This window comes from Salvelinus alpinus, chromosome 17 (genome assembly GCF_045679555.1).
Source record: "Salvelinus alpinus chromosome 17, SLU_Salpinus.1, whole genome shotgun sequence".
NCBI lineage: Eukaryota > Metazoa > Chordata > Actinopteri > Salmoniformes > Salmonidae > Salvelinus > Salvelinus alpinus.
In genome coordinates, this window is record NC_092102.1 from 29,641,968 (window position 1) to 29,655,169 (window position 13,202).

The following is a 13,202-nucleotide window of genomic DNA, read 5'->3' on the forward strand; positions in this document are numbered from 1 at the left end:
TAAACTTGGCAACAGAATCTTTATTTTGATTTCTTTAAAAAACATATCCTGCTCTTTCTGTGGAACTTTAATGTGGAAGAGGACTGGAAAATGTTGCCATCATTGAAAAAGACAAATTTACTGAATGAGGCAATGTCTCATCCTTCCTAGAATTTGTCTGAAAAGCTAAAAGTGTGTCATACATATGTCTGTACTTTTGTCTTTTTCATTTCCCTCATGTTTCTTACTTTCTCTATGCTTTTCCCCAGTATCCATGTTCCTTAGTCAGCAGCTCTGTATTTTATTTTCAATCTATCAATATTTTCTACAGTTTCATATGTCTATTTGGGCCTGAACATCAGCATAGAATCCTAATGTTGATTAAAAATATGTACTAAAAGAAATATAGGTTGGTTTGAGAATCACTGAGCAATAGTGGTGGTAAATGTGCCTGTTTTCCATGCTACAATCATAGAGATCATTGTATATTTATGTCTACGATTGCTTTTCTCAGTACTGAAATGAAAAGGCCGAGACCTGATTGTCTGAAGTGCAAGCGTGTCTGTGTGTATGTGTGTTTGCGTGTGTCCATTCGCCCATGTGCGGATTGGCGGATAAGATATTCCTGGCCGGTTGAAAGACCTGAGATTATGAGGGATCTGAGATGAAGCCTGCACTCTGGTGCCCATCACCATGGAAACAGATCAGGTGGTTTAGGTGACCTACAGGACAGGTGGGTGTGGTGTTGAATGATCTGTGTGCAAAGCACTGGTGGTTGACTGGGGTACTGGCAGGTCGCAGGTCAGCTGGCTGGGTGGCAGCAGGTTTTTAGGTCAGGTGGTGGTGGCAAGCCTTCAGGACGGCTCGCAGTTGGATGCATTGCTTCTAAAGTTGTATAAGGTGGTGGTTGGGTAGAGATAAGATGAGAGTAGGTCCCCTTTTACACTGTTTCATAGGATATATATTTTGTAGAATATATTCTGTTCACACTTACAGCTTCAGCAACCTTGGGTTGGTGATTGGGGTATGTCAGGTTTGTTGGTTGATTGGTTGGTTACGGTGTTGGTTTTACTTTAACTCCAGAAGCTTGCTGCAGTTGTATCCCTCAAGTAAAGCACCTCATGTCAAAACAGACGCTGTTTTGCGGCTGCGGCTGAAACTGTGCTCCTCTCATGTAGTGTGTGTTTTACTCATATTGAGACTAAATTAAATATATATATATATACAGTGGGGAGAACAAGTATTTGATACACTGCCGATTTTGCAGGTTTTCCTACTTACAAAGCATGTAGAGGTCTGTAATTTTTATCATAGGTACACTTCAACTGTGAGAGACGGAATCTAAAACAAAAATCCAGAAAATCACATTGTATGATTTTTAAGTAATTAATTTGCATTTTATTGCATGACATAAGTATTTGATCACCTACCAACCAGTAAGAATTCCGGCTCTCACAGACCTGTTAGTTTTTCTTTAAGAAGCCCTCCTGTTCTCCACTCATTACCTGTATTAACTGCACCTGTTTGAACTCGTTACCTGTATAAAAGACACCTGTCCACACACTCAATCAAACAGACTCCAACCTCTCCACAATGGCCAAGACCAGAGAGCTGTATAAGGACATCAGGGATAAAATTGTAGACATGCAACAGGCTGGGATGGGCTACAGGACAATAGGCAAGCAGCTTGGTGAGAAGGCAACAACTGTTGGCGCAATTATTAGAAAATGGAAGAAGTTCAAGATGACGGTCAATCACCCTCGGTCTGGGGCTCCATGCAAGATCTCACCTCGTGGGGCATCAATGATCATGAGGAAGGTGAGTTATCAGCCCAGAACTACACGGCAGGACCTGGTCAATGACCTGAAGAGAGCTGGGACCACAGTCTCAAAGAAAACCATTAGTAACACACTACACCGTCATGGATTAAAATCCTGCAGCGCACGCAAGGTCCACCTGCTCAAGCCAGCGCATGTCCAGGCCCATCTGAAGTTTGCCAATGACCATCTGGATGATCCAGAGGAGGAATGGGAGAAGGTCATGTGGTCTGCTGAGACAAAAATAGAGCTTTTTGGTCTAAACTCCACTCGCCGTGTTTGGAGGAAGAAGAAGGATGAGTACAACCCCAAGAACACCATCCCAACCGTGAAGCATGGAGGTGGAAACATCATTCTTTGGGGATGCTTTTCTGCAAAGGGTACAGGATGACTGCACCGTATTGAGGGGAGGATGGATGGGGCCATGTATCGCGAGATCTTGGCCAACAACCTCCTTCCCTCAGTAAGAGCATTGAAGATGGGTCGTGGCTGGGTCTTCCAGCATGACAACGACCCGAAACACACAGCCAGGGCAACTAAGGAGTGGCGCCGTAAGAAGCATCTCAAGGTCCTGGAGTGGCCTAGCCAGTCTCCAGACCTGAACCCAATAGAAAATCTTTGGAGGGAGCTGAAAGTCCGTATTGCCCAGCGACAGCCCCGAAACCTGAAGGATCTGGAGAAGATCTGTATGGAGGAGTGGGCCAAAATCCCTGCTGCAGTGTGTGCAAACCTGGTCAATAACTACAGGAAACGTATGATCTCTGTAATTGCAAACAAAGGTTTCTATACCAAATATTAAGATCTGCTTTTCTGATGTATCAAATACTTATGTCATGCAATAAAATGCAAATTAATTACTTAAAAATCATACAATGTGATTTTCTGGATTTTTGTTTTAGATTCCGTCTCTCATAGTTGAAGTGTACCCATGATAGAAATTACAGACCTCTACATGCTTTGTAAGTAGGAAAACCTGCAAAATCGGCAGTGTATCAAATACTTGTTCTCCCCACTGTATATATATATATACAGTGGGGCAAAAAAGTATTTAGTCAGCCACCAATTGTGCAAGTTCTCCCACTTAAAAAGATGAGAGAGGCCTGTAATTTTCATCATAGGTACACTTCAACTATGACAGACAAAATGAGGAAAAAAAATCCAGAAAATCACATTGTAGGATTTTTAATGAATTTATTTGCAAATTATGGTGGAAAATAAGTATTTGGTCAATAACAAAAGTTTATCTCAATACTTTGTTATATACCCTTTGTTGGCAATGACAGAGGTCAAACGTTTTCTGTAAGTCTTCACAAGGTTTTCACACACTGTTGCTGGTATTTTGGCCCATTCCTCCATGCAGATCTCCTCTAGAGCAGTGATGTTTTGGGGCTGTTGCTGGGCAACACGGACTTTCAACTCCCTCCAAAGATTTTCTATGGGGTTGAGATCTGGAGACTGGCTAGGCCACTCCAGGACCTTGAAATGCTTCTTACGAAGCCACTCCTTCATTGCCTGGGCGGTGTGTTTGGGATCATTGTCATGCTGAAAGACCCAGCCACGTTTCATCTTCAATGCCCTTGCTGATGGAAGGAGGTTTTCACTCAAAATCTCACGATACATGGCCCCATTCATTCTTTCCTTTACACGGATCAGTCGTCCTGGTCCCTTTGCAGAAAAACAGCCCCAAAGCATGATGTTTCCACCCCCATGCTTCACAGTAGGTATGGTGTTCTTTGGATGCAACTCAGCATTCTTTGTCCTCCAAACATGACGAGTTGAGTTTTTACCAAAAAGTTCTATTTTGGTTTCATCTGACCATATGACATTCTCCCAATCTTCTTCTGGATCATCCAAATGCTCTCTAGCAAACTTCAGACGGGCCTGGACATGTACTGGCTTAAGCAGGGGGACACGTCTGGCACTGCAGGATTTGAGTCCCTGGCGGCGTAGTGTGTTACTGATGGTAGGCTTTGTTACTTTGGTCCCAGCTCTCTGCAGGTCATTCACTAGGTCCCCCCGTGTGGTTCTGGGATTTTTGCTCACCGTTCTTGTGATCATTTTGACCCCACGGCGTGAGATCTTGCGTGGAGCCCCAGATCGAGGGAGATTATCAGTGGTCTTGTATGTCTTCCATTTCCTAATAATTGCTCCCACAGTTGATTTCTTCAAACCAAGCTGCTTACCTATTGCAGATTCAGTCTTCCCAGCCTGGTGCAGGTCTACAATTTTGTTTCTGGTGTCCTTTGACAGCTCTTTGGTCTTGGCCATAGTGGAGTTTGGAGTGTGACTGTTTGAGGTTGTGGACAGGTGTCTTTTATACTGATAACAAGTTCAAACAGGTGCCATTAATACAGGTAACGAGTGGAGGACAGAGGAGCCTCTTAAAGAAGAAGTTACAGGTCTGTGAGAGCCAGAAATCTTGCTTGTTTGTAGGTGACCAAATACTTATTTTCCACCATAATTTGCAAATAAATTCATTAAAAATCCTACAATGTGATTTTCTGGATTTTTTTTCCTCATTTTGTCTGTCATAGTTGAAGTGTACCTATGATGAAAATTACAGGCCTCTCTCATCTTTTTAAGTGGGAGAACTTGCACAATTGGTGGCTGACTAAATACTTTTTTGCCCCACTGTATATATATACACTATATATACAAAAGTATGTGGACACCCCATCAAATTAGTGGATTAGGCTATTTCAGCCTCACCTGTTGCTGACAGGAGTATAAATCGAGCACACAGTCATGCAATTTCCATAGACAAACATTGGCAGTAGAATGGCCTTACTGAAGAACTCAGTGACTTTCAAAGAGGCACTGTCATAGGATGCCACCTTTCCAACAAGTAAGTTCGTCAAATGTCTGTCCTGATAGAGCTGCCCCGGTCAACTGTCCATCTGTACATGCTCTACAGACTATCACTAACATTTCAACTAACTATAAACTAACCCTAGCTTTAACCTTATCCTAACCCTAAACGTAACCCTTACCCTTCTCTCTAAACCTAACCCTAACCTTAGCAAGCAGTTGCTTATCAACAGATAGTTTATTGATAGTATGACCATCTGTAAAACATAACAGATGGAAAATATTGTCTCTGAAAAGTGTATTCAAACATAAAACCAGAGGGGTATCCTATGAAGCAAGCTAGATCTACTCAGGGTTTTCTAAAGCTAACCATTTCACACATCCCTAGTCGAAGGAAGTCACTAGTTACCAGCGCCACAAAGTTCCTATTTCTACAATCTCTCTTCTTAAAATGTTATTTTAAATCTAACCTTAACCACACTGCTAAGTTTTTGCCTAACCATAACCTTAAATGAATGTTAAAATTAGTTTTTCATGAAATTTCACAATAAGCCTATAGTCAATTTCGACTTTGTGGCTTTGGTAACTAGTGGAAACCCTAATTGAATGCCGAACTCTTCATTGCGACAACGCTGAAACATCAATTCCTGGGCGAGACAGTGCCACATTTTCATTTGTGCCGAAATCAAAACAAAAATGTAACTTTACAATTGTTTTACACACAAAAAACATCTGATTAGTCAAGTATTTAATCAGTCGTCTTCCTCAAATGAAGGGGATGACGACGCAATCTTTGCAAGCGATATTGGTCCTCAAGTCGCGGATCAGTCATTTCAATCAGGGTAATTACCCTGTAGTTAGCACAGGGAACAGCGCGAGCAGCGACGACGTCATCACATCATCCAAAAACATGGCAGACATTGGCTCTGAGTGATGAAAAAATAAAAGTCCTCAGCAACAACTATTAGAATAATTGAATGGATGTTTTGTGCACAAAAGTGATGACTAAAGTATCTTATTAGGAATTTTCATATCTGACTTCTCTATGTGGCCATCTATGGAAATTGTCTTTCTGGGCCGGGTGTCAGTTAAACTGCAGTACCCAAGCAAAACTGTAGGAGCAGTCGAAACCGTGCTTCTAGACAAAAACCCTTGCCCCTTGGTTAGCCTGCCCTGGAGCAGATAAGTACGGAAGTCCAGCAAGGAATAAAAAAGTATTGCCTCGTTATGTCGAGATAATAATTTATTTATCTCATATGATCACGACATAACAAAAGTTTTGTTGATATTTTCTCTGTTGTAACAAGAACCCACGAGAGAAGTCACACATCCACCGTTGTGGGTGGTGGAGAACAAATATACCCTATGTACCATATTCCAGGCCAAGATTGACACTTTTGCCCTCCTCAAGCACTATCACAAGCCAAAAGACCGACACTCTCGGCCAATCAGCCGACAATCTTTTACGACTCACGTGTTACGGGGGATTTTCAACTAGTCTTTCAGGTGCCAGGGATGTGAATTCCAGGACAAGGGGGGGGGGGGGGGGGGGCAATGATATCCCTTTGTAACAAAGGAAAGGACATTTAAACATGTTTTCTGAACAATGTATCAAACTGAAGGACTCATGACATGTTGAGATAACTTGAAGCATACTGTGAAATGTCTCTTCTGATGTCATTAGAAGGGGTATAACGTGTATTTGCTGTAACATGGAATGTGTATATTTCACCCAAGGCATGTTTGGAACCTACAGGCCGCGTATTTCATCCTAACGACTGTTGAACTGTTTTCTGTACAATAGGACATGTTGTAGACACTTATGAGGAAATTTCAGGTTTGTGTCAATGGAAAGGAATGTGCTGGGTTCTCAGAATCAACTGGGTGATCCCTGTGACACGCTGTCTGTCTGGCCTAATCGGCCGTCCGTCCGTGTGTATCCGTATAAATTACAGGACTTACTATCAGACGTCAGGTTAAGTTTCTTTGCGCGGCCACGCCAGTTGAACAGAGTGATCCATACCTCCTTTGAAGCCAAACCCCTATTGACGAAAACGTATTCTATTCAGACCGAAGCAATCATCCCAGAGGTGGCCCTGTGGAACACACAGTGGGCTCATTTAAAACAAAGTAACTAAGTTCACCATCCATCCTGGCTGTGATCAGAGAAAGAATTAGCTGCACGGAAACAACTCTAATAGACTTTACTTTCCTGGACTGAGTACTGACAGAGAGAGAAGTGGGTATCGCTGCTTCGGCTGTGAATTATTTAGGCCTTCTGGCCTCAGCACTGCTGTCGAGAGAGACTTGGACAACCATCCATCCCTGCTCCATCCCATCCTAATCGGAATCCAACTGGGCAGGCAACACTGACATACAAGTAATATTACCCTGTTATATTCTTCATCTCCTCTGAAAGTGGCATTGTGTGTGTAAAGTGGTGGAAGTTATAAGAGTATTGTCTGATGGCAAGTTTAATTTACAAACCCATGATCAATACTGTCTCGGGACTCTCCACATCGGAGGCTAATTGGTAGCCTAGTTCATGTCTTTTCCTGGTTGGTGCGCTCTAGAGTTTCACGGTTGTGAATGCCTAAATTGACAAGTCCTCTCACATTTTCTCTTTCAATGAATAAGATCATGTCATTCTCAAAAGTCTTGTGAATGTTCTGTTGTACTTGCCTGAGTTGAGTACGGAAACCAGTTATACTGTGGAGACTCTCACCTCAATAATTGTGTTGTACCCCATTGTACCCTGTTTTATAACATGTCTTTAACAACCTTGTTTTCCAACTTATTAAGTCAAGTAAATAAAACCTTAAATGTATTATTTGTGGCACTGAGTTCATTTGCAAGCGATTGGGCTGATAAGTCAGGATTCTGCCTTGTAGGCTCTCTGCAAGGAGCCTTACATATGAAACAGCTTACAAAGCAGCGTCTAGATTTATCAGCTTCTAAGGCTGCTATTGAAATTGATCAGCCTGTCAGGAATGGAGCTCACCCACTCTGTAAATGTAAATATTATCTATAAAACATGAAGTGTCCCTTACAATTATACACATATCAGTTATGAAAGCCAACAACCAGCATAGATAACAAGCTAGCTATATATCTAACTAACAAAACTACCTAACTAGCTCACTCGCTCAAAAGACTAGCCAAGTTAGGTGCATTGTTGCTTGCATGTGATTGGCTGTGGTCTGGTGGGTAGCACAAAGCCTGGGAGACAGTGCTGCCTGTCAGGCATCATTCAGGGTTTAAATGCCCCACAAGCTCTTAGCTCAAGGTAAGGGGCATTTAGCTTGCTAACATTCTAATTTATAAACTGATAATGAGCTCCAAACACTAATGAAAGCATGATGTTAGCATGAAATGTACCATCCCATAGTGTAAGTAAGTAAGTAAGTAAGTAGCCTTGGCTTGTGCGAGCCGGAACGGCTCATAGGGCAGGACCCTATCTCCTGCTTCTGTAGCGTGGGGCACTGTAACTAACTTCATATAGCCACCCAGAAGAAAGGCACACGGACGCCCACACTCCAGGTTGTCTTGGTTTTTATCTGCAGTAAAAGATATCAAACGATAATGACAGGCATTGACAGGACAGTCACAGCCACACGTTCACTGCTCTCAGAATATCTCTCTCAGACTCAATGCACAAAGTGATCATATAGTATACATGCGTTGTGATTAGAAAATAACAAAAATAAAGTAAAGCATTCCTGCAGTAGAAGATATCAAACAGTGATGACAGGCATTGAGAGGACGGTCACAGCCACACGTTCAGTGGTTAGGTAAGACACAAGATATCTTTTTGAACGCAACAACAGTAATAATACATGTCCTTTTTATATAAGCCTTTTAAGGTAGTAAGAAAATACATTCACTTAATATTTCTATAAATCACCTGCTAGCAATAGCTAGAGTGACATTACAGTGCACTGACTGACGGTGCTAGGTAGCTCGTCATTAACATGGCTAGCTAAGCCAGCAAAAACTTGGTTAACTTCCCGAAATAGGCTTTAAATACATTAACGGCAACATAAATATATACATAGCCACATTCGCTATTGACTTTGGAATATATGAACCAGTTTTCCCAAAACACTATTGTGTTATGTACAGAGGAAGGAGACACGAACCTTCTGTCAGAATATCTCTCTCAGACTGAAGAGCAGGCAGACCAACTTTCCAAATAGGGGAGAAGAACTCAAAACCCACTAGTTGTTCTTCCAAGGAAAATAATTTAAAAAATGTTAAGTCTTGTATTGACAACCTTAGTAGAATGGCAGCAAATATTTTTATGAATTCGACAACACATAATGAAAGCAAACTTTATATCTGCCACATCCTGATCTGTTTCACCTGTCTTTGTGCTTGTCTCCACCCCCCTCCAGGTGTCGCCCATCTTTCTAGCTTTCCCGGTTTTTGACCATTCTGCCTACCCTGACCCTGAGCCTGCCTGCCGTTCTGTACCTTGTCACACCACCCTGGATTACTGACCTCTGACTGCCCTGACCCTGAGCCTGCCTGCCGTTCTGTACCTTTCTGACTCTGCTCTGGACTACTGACCTCTGCCTGCCCTTGACCTGTCGTTTGCCTGCCCCCCTGTTTCTGTAATAAACTTTTGTTACTTCAAAACTGTCTACATCTGGGTCTTCTCCTGAGCCTTGATAGTACGAACTGGCCACGATGGACCCAGCAGACTCGGACCAGCTCCGCAAAGCCGTCTTCTCCCAAGGAGCCACCATTGGAAGGCACGAGGAGTTGCTTCGTGGTCTTATTGAAGGGTTCCAGACCTTGGCCAAACGCCATGAAAGCACGTTGAACACATTGCTGGAGAAATTCCGTGGGTTGTCTGTCAGGCAGCCTACCACGACAATAACCTCCCAGCCACTCAGTAACCCGGCTGTTAGCCACCCCGGTTTCCCGAGACCCCGCTTACCTCCCCTGAACGCGTTGATGGAGAGTCGGGAACCTGTCGGACATTTCTCGCACAGTGTTCCCTCATCACCGAGCTGCAGCCCTCCTCCTTCCCCTCGAACCGCTCAAAGATAGCGTACCTCATCACGCTGATGTCCCGGAGGGCTATCACCTGGGCTACAGCAGTGTGGGAACAACAGTCGGCCATATTCTTCAGTCTGGAGGAGTTTGTGGCAGAGGTGAAGAAGGTTTTGATTCTCCATTGTCCGGGAGAAGCTGCCCGGAAGTTACTCCAGCTTCGGCAAGACTCCCGCAGTGTGGCAGACTATGCAGTGGATTTCCGCACATTGGCAGCTGAGAGTGCCTGGAACCCGTAACCGCTGTTCAACACTTTCCTGCACGGATTATCGAAGGAAGTTAAGGACGAACTAGCAGCCCGGGTCCTACCTATGGATCTCGACTTGTTCATTGCCTTGACCATCTGGATCGATGGGTGGCTACGAGAACGTACAGTAGGAAGGAGAGGAGGTCTGATTCCACTCACCCACCCAAGGATTCTACCTCGCTTCCGAGGCATTGCCTGAAGTCAGCGCAGCCTGCCCCGGGACGTCTTCCGGTGGGCTCGGAAGTTGCCCCGGACCTCTCCGCCATTCCTGTGGAGTACCAGGTCCCCTGGAAGGTTTACAGTAAGGCCCGGGCAACTTCACTTCCTTCGCACCGACCCTATGACTGCGAGATCAACATCTCCCAGGCACCACACTGCCCCGGAGACGACTGTACTCTCTATCGGGTCTGGAGACCAAGGCTATGGAGACCTATATCGAGGACTCCCTAGCTGCAGGGTGTATCTGTCCTTCTGCCTCCCCCGCCGGCGCAGGGTTTTTCTTTGTGGAGAAGAAAGACAAAACCCTACGCCCATGCATCAACTACCGGGGCCGCAATGACATCACGGTGAAGAACCGCTACCCACTACCACTCATCGCCTCGGCCTTCGAGCTGCTCCAGGGGGCCACAGTTTTCTCCAAGTTGGACCTGCGGAATGCCTACTATCTGGTGCAGATACGGGAAGGGGACGAGTGAAAGACTACCTTCAACACGGCCAGCGGTCACTACAAATATCTGGTCATGCCATTTGGCCTTACCAACGCTCCAGCTGTGATCCAGGCCCTGGTCAATGACATTCTCTGTGACATGTTGAACCGGTTCATCTTCGTCTACCTCGACGACATCCTAATTTTCTCCCACTCAGCCCAAGAACACATGCTCCATGTCCGACAGGTCCTCCAGCGCCTCCTGGAGAACCAGCTTTTAGTGAAAGTGCAGAAATGTGAATTCCATCGCTCCACCGTCCCCTTCCTTGGTTACATCATTGTTGCAGGGAATGTAGAAATGGATCCCGGGAAGGTGAGAGCGGTGGTAGATTGGCCCTAGCCTACGTCTAGAGTGCAGCTGCAGCTTTTCCTGGGATTTGCCCATTTTTATCGCCGCTTTATCCAGAGTTACAGCACCCTGGCTTCCCCACTGCCTGCACTCACCTCTCCCAAGGTTCCGTTCACGTGGTCCCCAGCTGCGGACCGGGCATTCCCATATTGATTCATCCTGACCTGTCCTGTCAGTTCATTGTAGAGACCGATGCTCCAGATGTCGGAGTGGGGGCTGTCCTGTCCCAGCGTTCTGCCCTGGACCTCAAGTTACATCCTGCGTCTTCTTCGCCCTCCCATTGCCTCAAATCCATGGAGAGGAATTACGATGTGGGGAATCGTGAGCTTCTCGCGGTGAAGATGGCGTTGGAGGAGTGGAGACACTGGTTGGAGAGGGCGGAACATCCGTTCATTGTGTGGACGGATTACAAAAACTTGGAATATCTCTTCACTGCCGAGGGTCTCAATTCCAGGCAAGCTAGGTGGGCCCTGCTTTTCATCCGGTTTAACTTCTCCCTCTCCTACTGACCGGGATCCAAGAATATCAAGCTGGATGCGCTGTTACACCACTATAGCCCCGCGGCTACACCCTCGGACCCTGAGACCATCCTTCCCACCTCGTGCCTGGGGACGGCACTCAGCTGGGGAATAGGGAAGCAGGTCCGTGAGGTACACTGTTCCCAGCCAAACCCCGGGGGGGGGCAGATAACCGGATGTTTGGTCCTGACGCTGTCCGCCCCTCGTCCCTGGAGTGGGCCCACTCCTCCAGGCTTACCTGCCACCCAGGCACCCGTCGGACTCTGGCCTTTGTGCGGCTACGCTTTTGGTGGCCTACCATGGTCCCGGACGTCTCCGCGTTCGTTGCCGCCTGCACCATCTGCACGCAGAACAAGACTCCTCTGCAAGCTCCGGCTGGTCTCCTTCAACCAGTGCCTGTCCCTCACTGTCCCTGGTCTCACATATTCCTGGACTTTGTCACCGCCATCCTGACAGTAGTGGACCGGTTTTCCTAAGCCGCCCACTTCATTTCTCTCCCCAAGCTACCCTCTGCCAAAGAGACGGCCCAGCTCATGGTGCAGCAAGTCTCCCGGATCCATGGACTCCCGGTGGACATAGTCTCCGACCAGGGTCCTCAGTTCTCGTCCCGGTTCTGGAAGGCGTTCTGCACACTCATTGGGTCGTCGGCCAGCCTGTCCTCCGAGTTCCACCCTCAGTCCAAAGGCCAGTCGGAGCGAGCCAATCAAGACCTGGAGACGACTCTTCGTTGCCTTGTCTCCGCAAACCCCACCACCTGGAGCCAGCAACTCGTGTAGGTTGAATACACCCGCAACACCCTCCCCTGCTCTGCCACTGGGCTCTCGCCTTTCGAGTGTTCACAGCCCTTTGTCTCCTGTTTCTATGCCCACCGCTCTTCCCTGTCTCATAGACGGCCAACCGGCGTACATGGTGACGCACATCCTGAAGGTTCGACCGCGGAGCAGGGGATTCCAGTACCTGGTTGACTGGGAGGGTTATGGCCCGGAGGAGAGGTGCTGGGTCCCCGCTAGGGACATCCTGGACCCAGGCCTCATTGCTGACTTCCAACACCGGCACCCCGGTCAACCAGGTATGCGCCCCTCCAGGGGGGGTACTGTCACACCCTGATCTGTTTCACCTGTCTTTGTGCTTGTCACAACCCCCTCCAGGTTGTTGCCCATCTTCCCCATTATCTCCATTGTACTTATACATGTGTTCTCTGTTTGTCTGTTGCCAATTCGTTTTGTTTGTTTCGTCATGCCTATCAGAGTTTTTCCCCGTGCTCCTGTCTTTATCTAGTTTCTGTTTTCTAGCTTTCCCGTTTTTTTATCATTCTGCCTGCCCTGACCCTGACCTGCCTGCCGTTCTGTACCTTTCGGACTCTGCTCTGGACTACTGACCTCTGCTTGCCCTTGACCTGTAGTTTGCCTGCTCCCTTGTTTCTGTAAAAAACTTTTGTTACTTTGAAACTGTGCCACTAGAGACTCTGAGTTCGAGCCCAGGCTCTGTCGCAGCTGGCCGCGACCGGGAGGTCCATGGTGCAACGCACAATTGGCCTAGCGTTGTTAGGGAGGGTTTGGCCGGTAGGGATATCCTTGTCTCATCGCGCACTAGCGACTCCTGTGGCGGGCCGGGCGCAGTGCGCGCTGACCAGGTCGCTAGGTGTACGGTGTTTCCTCCGACACATTGGTGCGGCTGGCTTCCAGGTTGGATGCGCGCTGTGTTAAGAAGCAGTGCGGCT